At 33.5% G+C, this 8,564-nt stretch overlaps 1 protein-coding gene and 1 long non-coding RNA gene across 24 annotated transcripts in view; both read right to left on the bottom strand.

Annotated features, from left to right (window-relative positions):
* Positions 1-6: 6 nt before the first annotated feature.
* On the bottom strand, positions 7-1,017 carry LOC116846705. Its single transcript, XR_004378589.1, has 3 exons — positions 616-1,017; positions 264-543; positions 7-164 (listed from the first exon to the last, which is right to left on the bottom strand). It is a non-coding gene; the product is annotated as an uncharacterized LOC116846705 (long non-coding RNA).
* A 1,964-nt stretch (positions 1,018-2,981) lies between these two features.
* The window catches only part of LOC116846697, a 37,146-nt gene continuing 31,563 nt past the window's right edge, over positions 2,982-8,564 (bottom strand). Inside the window, exons 4-10 of one of the 23 annotated variants that reach the window (XR_004378569.1) lie at positions 7,302-7,374; positions 4,722-5,484; positions 4,502-4,611; positions 3,981-4,118; positions 3,646-3,738; positions 3,370-3,564; positions 2,982-3,047 (exon numbers count right to left, since the gene is read on the bottom strand). The gene's annotated coding sequence lies outside the window, so the exon portion shown is untranslated. The remainder of the gene's footprint in view (positions 3,048-3,369; positions 3,565-3,645; positions 3,739-3,980; positions 4,119-4,501; positions 4,612-4,721; positions 5,485-7,301; positions 7,375-8,564) is intronic. The other 22 variants (XR_004378576.1, XR_004378581.1, XR_004378583.1 and 19 more) reach the window with 22 other exon arrangements.

Below are 8,564 nucleotides of genomic sequence, written 5' to 3'. Positions count from 1 at the left end.
AACGTGTCTTTAAGAATAAAATAAACTTGCCAAAAAGAATAGGACTTAAAAAAATAAAAGATCCATAAAACTTTGTGGCATCTTTTAAATGTAGAAAAGCAAAAACTGGCATTCATAGCAGCAATTCATAAATTGGTGCGTTTGATGTGAGATTTGTTGATTATCTAAAACAGATAATGTATCTTATTTTATATATATTATATAGGTATATGTAAAAAACGCACAAAAACAGATACATTCTTTTTACAGAACAATTACAATACCTTTTACAGCATGTCCCCCGAATTATGATATTTAGCGAATGTTTCTTCAACCAACAATAGAAATACCTCAGCGTACACATGAGACGAAAGCAGCGATCTGATCGACTGTCACTCATTGTATTTAAACTTGGTGTCAACGGATATAACGCGCTTAACTTGATGAAGAATAAGCTTCCTTCCAAATTTTTTCTCAAGAAATCGCTTCCTCGGACAGAGCATCGCTGTCACTGCCGTTGAATTCTGAGGACGTGTTGAAAACGACATAATCTGCGCCTTTTCTCTAAAATAAAGTAAAATATTGACGCGCGATTGTCGAATAAATTAATAGTAAATATATAGGAAAACCTTTTACCGGGTTTGTACAAGGTAATAAAGAGTGGCTGGCAACCAATTTTTAAATCAAGCAGTAGGTTTCGAGGAAAATAATTCTGAATGCGCGAACGACACGCGTATACTTAACTATTATATCTACATACTATTAACCTACATACTGACAGTAATGTTTATTAACATGAGGAACGATTCATTTGTGAGGTTTTTGCAACAAGAATATGTCATAATGCAAAATTGATTGCTACGTTACTTATATGTTGAAATAACGTTATAAATAAAACGTTGTCCTGCATCGTCCACAGGCGAAACATTTACTGTTGCCGAGATGTTAGCGTGACGTTTCGACAATATAATGATAAAAATGTTTGCCGGGCATTAGCAAGTTGATGCGATCGAAAAAAAACCAGGAGTATTGAAATACTAGATAGTACACCGATCGTGCCTGACGGTACTTCCACAGCAGCGCTTGAGATCGATATTTCGGCCAAATACATGATTTTTTAATATTTAATTAAAATTATCTGAATGACTCACAAATCTTTTTAATGATACTTCATAACTCTTCATACGAAATACAAACGGTACCATACCGAATCTTTGTTTAATTTACCTCCGGTTATTATTTCCGGCTAAATACATAGTCCAAAAAAGAACAATTAATTACAAGTAATAGAATGACTCACAAATCTTTTCAATTGCACTTCAAAACTCTTCATACGAAATACAAACGATATAAAAGAGTAGTTTTCCAATCGGAGTTTTTTTCCGGTCAAGTACGTACGAATCACAAATTGACATAACTGCATATGCATAGCATAAGACCGTATGTACCAATGAGCATCGAGTATTAAGTCGCCATATTGGTGTTCGATGCTTAATATTCGATGCTCATTGGTCCATACGATCTTATGCTATAGCGCCGGAACATCCAAGACCGAGCCAAGAGGACAAGCAGCAAAGATTTCTCGCCAGATTCATCGATCGTGTCACCAGACTCCGGAGACCTAGAATAAACTTGGTGAAAAGCAGAGTCCCAAAAGTGACCCAAAAACAGAGTCATCACTCTGTTGACTATCCACGTAAAGGCGATTTCACGTAGCGATTAAAAGCTAGCGTTTCACCCCACTCCATCGTTGTTCAAAGCAGCGTTTAAAAGCTGTTCGCTATCACCTGTATCCTTTTCATGGAGCGAATAAAAGCTAGCGTTTTATCCCCACTTCAGCATAGTTCAAAGTAGTGTTATAACGCTGTTCGCTGTCGCCATATCCTATTCACCACGTTTAACCTCTTGTATAAACTGCATAAGTATAAAAATGGAGTGTTATAATCGAGATATATAAAATATTATAGATGTACAGTGGCGATTATAGGTGAAGTTCAAAGACGACATATAGCTGCTGCAATTGCAACGATGTATTTATTAAAAACGAAAACAATATATAAGACGAAAAAGTTAATCAATTTAATATAAATAAATAAGATACAAAGAGTAGCCTATAGGTTATCCCGTGAGAAAATCTACTTTAAAAAACTGAAAGTAAACTAAAAAGTTTACCAAAAGTTTACTGTAGAAAACTATAATAAACTTTAAGTTAATTGGAACAAAACTTTAAGTAAACTGTAAAGTAAACTGTAAGTTACTTAAAGTAAACTAATGGAATTACTAAAAATAAACTAGGATGAATACTAAGGGAGCGCACTAAAAAAAAATTTATATTGCAAAAATGTTATTCACTTTATTACCTCATATTATATGGGAGCGGTGCACTTGGACACGGTGCATTTGGACATAGCCAATCACAGCACCGTGTGATTAGAGACATTTGTAGGGTCCTTTGGAACAGCGACTTGTGATTGGACTGTGTCCAATTGCCCCGTACCCAACTGATATACACCCATATTATATATATTATTGCATATCCAAATATAACATAGAAAAAATAATATAAAGCACAAAACTTGTGATAAACTAAATATAAATATTGCAAACCTTACAATGTAGAAAAATAATATTTGTTTCATGAACTCTAAGAAAAAATATACAAATAATATTGGATTATATTAATCAAAACCGCAAGAAGAAAATTAAATTAAGAAAATGTACTAATAATTGCAATAATATGATTCAATATTATTCTTTTTGGTTGATTAATCGGGAGCGGTGCACTTGGACACGGTGCATTTGGACACAGCCAATCACAGCACCGTATGATTAGAGACATTTGTAGGGTCCCTTGGAACAGCGACTTGTGATTGGACTGTGTCCAATTGCCCCGTGTCTAACTGATATACACCCAATTAATCTATGGGTAGCCCAAGGCTTAATTTGTTTCTTGATTATCTTCTTGCCCTCTTCGGTTTTAGTAAAATTGTTCAATTTAAATCCTATTGATTTTATCACCTCAGAACTCACTTCTGAGGTTGATTTATTAAAGGATGTAGCACAATACTCTGTAAAAATAAAGAAATCATACATGTTAAAAGTCATATGAAATAATAGACAATGTGCATGGGGTAGTCTGTTTTTTATATATTTATCTTGCACTTGTAAATTATAATTTTAAGATTATTACATAGAGAGAGAGTTAAGGAAATATTTTTAAAATATTCTTAATAACACAAATATTTTTACATGTATTTTTTATATTACGTAAAAATATTTATTTATTTGTTCTTTAAAGTGTTAAAAATAATTAATAAATTCCTAATTTGAAAAACTGAATTCATACATTATAATAAATAAAGAGAAATGTGGTATAAGAAATGAACTCACCTATAATAGCTTGCACAAGGCTTTAATCCAAAGTTTTCTTTTGAAGCACGGCCTTGTGAGCATTTGTTTTACTACCTCTGACAGTGCTTAGTGTCATTTCTTCAGATGTAAAAACAGCTTCTGTCAGCCTATTTTTCCATATCTCAGTTTATCTATCATTGACTTTGGGACACTTCTAGATCCGAAACGTACTATCTATGAAAAGTAGATATCAACTGACAATTAAACAAGAAATAAATTCTATCAATAATTGAGATAACAAATATACCACATTACCTCTCCTGTGGAGGGAGATGTGTTGTCATTGGCAGGTAAATCTGTATAACACTTAGCTATTGAAATGTTAGAGATGTCTTTCAAATGTTCCTGCTGTTTTTTAATTTATAATGTTCATGTAAAATAAATATAAAAATAATCAGAGCTCTTAAAGCGTATTCCATGAAATATATAAAATGTTTGTATTTTACGGCGTTCATGAAGAAACTTTATTGGATATATAACATTTATGTGATACAAACAACTTAAAGAAACAGCAAGTACATAAAAGTAGCAAATGAACAAATATTATTGAGCAGTTTCAAAAGAGAAATTTAAAACTTTGTGATATTTACCTTTGGTGCACTGGAGACATCGATATCAAGATCTACAGTGGATGTACTAGGCACAGGTGTTAATCTATTCGCAAAGTCATCGTCATCCCATCTAGAAGCAGGATCATTTCACCTAGAACTAGGGTTAGTAAAACTTGTCTGTTAACAAAATTGTAATGCAAATTCATTAATATACAAGTATTTCAGAGGTCACATGTGTTAATTAATTCTCGTGTATAGATTATACTCTGGTGAAAACGTTTGTCATAAATTTTTTTACCAGGGTATAAGTGAGTGTTCCCTTACATTATTGAAACAATTTTGAAGAAAGCTAAATAATGTATAGAACGAATTATATAAAATGTAGCAAATGATAACATAAAGGAAGAATTCATCGTAAGAATACCCCATAGAAACGTCCGTGGAATCGAGGTGGAAGTAACGTGGAATCGACTTATTTACGTGAATTCCACGTGGATTGCACATGGATGTTCCCATAGGGTATATACTACATTTTATAATACTAAATTTACAATACTAACATTTGGTACCGAAGTGGGAATTGTTTTTGCAATAGATTTTGGATTGTCTTTAAGGCATTCTTTAAGCTTTTCCTGTATTTTTTTTACATGACGTGGCAAAGAAGTAAATTCTACAAATAAGAATAAGCAACATAAATTTGCTTCTGTTAATAATATAAGGCAAAGCACTGTTGTACAGTGCAACATTTCGAAGGCAAAAAAGAACTATAACGCCCATTACCTGCAATCATAGATTTCATTGCTTTGTATGTCTCTACTTCAGCCGTTAGAGATTTAATTTTTTTCTTCAACTGCATGTTTTGGAAATGAAGATCTTCATTCTCTGAAGAAGTATTTACTTCGGACTCATTACTGCTTCCAATTGATTGTGATGAATTCTACAAAGAAAAATGTACAACAAATTAATAGCGTTTTTGATTCAGCGACCCAGGTTGAATGTCAGATCAAACCAATTAGAGTTTCTCATTGATATTGGATGAAAATTAAGAACTGATTGCTTGGCTCAGATTTGACCTGCGTCGCTAAATCAAAAACGTTATTAGGCGGGTATTTCTAGTCTGACCTTATATTTAAGACCATCTTAAGTTCATCTTCAGATGCAACATGGTCTGTATTTTAGTGCTTATGAAGTAAAGATAAACCTAAGAAAGTCTTAAATATAGGATACAACTATGAATATCGGCTTTAGAACAAAAAAGAATGGTAAAATTTATAAACCCTGGGATACACTTGATTGTAATCGAAAGTACTTACGCGTTTCATATACTTTTTCTTTGAAACTTTGCTCTTTCTCTTTTTACTTTTGCGTTTTATATTCGGTTTTTCTTCTTCATCAGATTCTGATGTTTCTCTGGAGGACTGAGACGTAAGAGATGCTCAATTGATTTCTCTTCTAATTCCCACCGAATAATGAAAGCCATCGTGATTAATAAACTTTCATCTAAAGATAATCGAGCTCCAAAATATAGTGGTTGCCTTTCCATCTGAAATAGATTATATAAATAAATAGATAATATACACAACAAAAGAATTTATTACAGATTGATAAAAAAATCAATTATACTGATGATAGTTTAATAATAAAAGTTTGTTATTTCACAAAACACATTCCAAACTGACATGAACATCTAATTTTCAAGATTTTCTTTGTTATAAGCTTAGATGTAAAGCAAAACCCAATCTCTAGGCGACTTTTATGCGACTTAGTTAAAAATACTACTTAATCTTTACTGCATGTAAACTTCTCCATTTTGAAAAGAAAATAATAGCATATTTCAGTAGTACGAATTTTAACCAACGCGAGGTTCATTAGTCCCGGTCTACATTCGATGTTTTCAATCTTCAGCTTGTACATGTACACAAATCATTGACATGACATCATTTTTCTATCTGAATAATTATATAAAATTATAGGGTGTATATCAGTTGGACACGGGGCAATTGGACACAGTCCAATCACAAGTCGCTGTTCCAAGGGACCCTACAAATGTCTCTAATCATACGGTGCTGTAATTGGCTGTGTCCAAATGCACCGTGTCCAAGTGCACCGCTCCCAAATTATATATGAATTTATATATATAATTATACATGATTATATATATAAGTAGAATATATAAACATAAATGGACAAATTTGATATATAATAATATATAATTATGTATAATTATATATAATTTTATATAATTGTATATAATTATGTATGAAAAATTTTTTATTAGGAAAACAGCAAATTATAATAAAAACAAGAAATTATGGCTGAAGGGACTGATAAATTAACAGCGCCCGATAATACAAACGAAGTTAGTATATATTATATATGATCAGCATATTTATATAGGTTATATCCCTTAAGAAAATCTACTAAAAGTTTTTTAAAGTTACTTAAAGTATTTTAAAGTATTTCGCAGTTTATTAAAAGTTTTACAACAAACTTAAAGTTTACTTACAACCTGTTGATATTTAGTTTATTTAAACCCATTGAACTTAAAGTTTACTTAAACCAGTTTAAATTAAGTTTACTATCGCTATTTTAGACAACACGCGTGTCTAAGAGATATTTTAAAGACGACACAAATATGTCTTACTAACAATTTTTAAAATGTCTTTAGGAACTTCAGTCTAGAAGACTGTAGCCTAAAGGGACGTCTACATTGGAAGTAAGCAGTAAGAAGTAGGAAGTAAGAATAAGAAATTGACCGATCATAGTTGATTATTCTTCTCACATTCGACTGTAGTTGGTCAATTTCTTACTCTTGCTTCCTACTTCTTGCTATTTATTTCCAATGTAGGAGTTGGCTTTCGGTCGCCATATGGTGTGCCTCGTGGGGAGCGGTGCACTCGGACACGGTGCATTTGGACACAGCCAATCACAGCACCGTGTGATTAGAGACATTTGTAGGGTCCCTTGGAACAGCGACTTGTGATTGGACTGTGTCCAATTGCCCCGTGTCCAACTGATATACATCCTGCCTCGTGTTTCTTAGCCTCTCACTTAACAGCTTGTAATTTCGTATCTTTTGCGCTTTTGTAAATGTATTAATTTTACTGACTTCGACCTGGCTTTGTTTTCTGGACTCTGGTTTAATTTACTTGATTTATCTAATTATATTAATGCTTGGCTGCTTAATTGCTTTAGTGTGATTTTTATCACTCGCTTGCTATACGTTGAACACGTGTATATCACGTGATTCTTTGTTGATCTGGTACCGCTTAACTTATAATCCTCACGATGGAAGCACGTGATTGCTTAACCCAGCATGGAGATAAAGAAATAAACAAGGATGTGGATGATAATACACACAACATCTTCGAGTTCCAACCTTCTGAGGACAAGGACATGGATGCTCAGCCTTTGATCTCGTTAGAAGAATCGTCTGAGAAAAAGAAAAGTTTGTTACGGAAAGTTTGCTACCTCTGCTGCGTCTGGTATGCTGAAATCTCCTGTATCTAATATCAAGTGTAATTCACCTCTTATGAAGACCACTGAAAAGCTCAGGAAAAGATTGAGCTCACCTGATGTTAGCATTTATGGCGCTATCAAAAGGGTGTATATCAGTTGGACACGGGGCAATTGGACACAGTCCAATCACAAGTCGCTGTTCCAAGGGACCCTACAAATGTCTCTAATCACACGGTGTTGTGATTGACTGTGTCCAAATGCACCGTGTCCAAGTGCACCGCTCCCCTATCAAAAAGGTCTCTCCAGGCCCTCGTATTAAATCAGACCTTCTGTTTAAGTCGAAGGAGAAAAAAAGTCTGACTGGCAAAAAAGTCGGAAAATCAGGATTGAGTGGCAGTAGTAAAGGTCTATCAGCCTCTTCCTCTTCCATATTCCATTTCTCCATTCCTATAACTACTCATTCTGTCGCTGCATCTTCCATGCGGACTCCGCCTTCGATAGCTGCAGGGAGCGGTACACTTGGACACGGTGCATTTGGACACAGCCAATCACAGCACCGTGTGATTAGAGACATTTGTAGGAACAGCGACTTGTGATTGGACTGTGTCCAATTGCCCCGTGTCCAACTGATATACACCCCTTACGACAGACTGACGGCAGATTGCGCGCAGATTCTGTTTCCTAGATAGGCTATTTAATTCTATTAAGGGTCATATGTACGTTATTAAATGGGGCAGTTTCACATACACACTATGTAAAACTGCTGCAGAGAAGTCAAGATGATTATATTGTGCGATAATTGTACACATATATACAATAAAAACAATGTTTATATTTTAAAATTGTATTACTTATTTTTTACAAAAAAGCAACAATAATAGAGAAATAACGAGTACAAGTATAGAATAGTACAACGGTTAAATAGCCATTTAAAGGCGTACACATGTCATTCCTGTTAAAAATTGTTCTCATAATTTTTCATACAATTTCTCATCTTATTATTTTTTTAAATGTTGTTATGTCATTAAATCCAATTTAACCGTCATGCAATAAGTATTGAAGGCAGCACTCTTATAGAAATATCATACTAAGAATCATTGATAATTACTTATTTTCAGTATTAAAAATACTGGATAATAAGTAATTATCAATGATTCTTAGTAT

This window comes from Odontomachus brunneus, unplaced genomic scaffold (assembly GCF_010583005.1).
Source record: "Odontomachus brunneus isolate Ranch 3 - 2012 unplaced genomic scaffold, Obru_v1 Obru_scaffold_067, whole genome shotgun sequence".
NCBI lineage: Eukaryota > Metazoa > Arthropoda > Insecta > Hymenoptera > Formicidae > Odontomachus > Odontomachus brunneus.
Note: the sequence above shows the minus strand (reverse complement) of the source record. Positions and strands in the feature narration are given on the sequence as shown.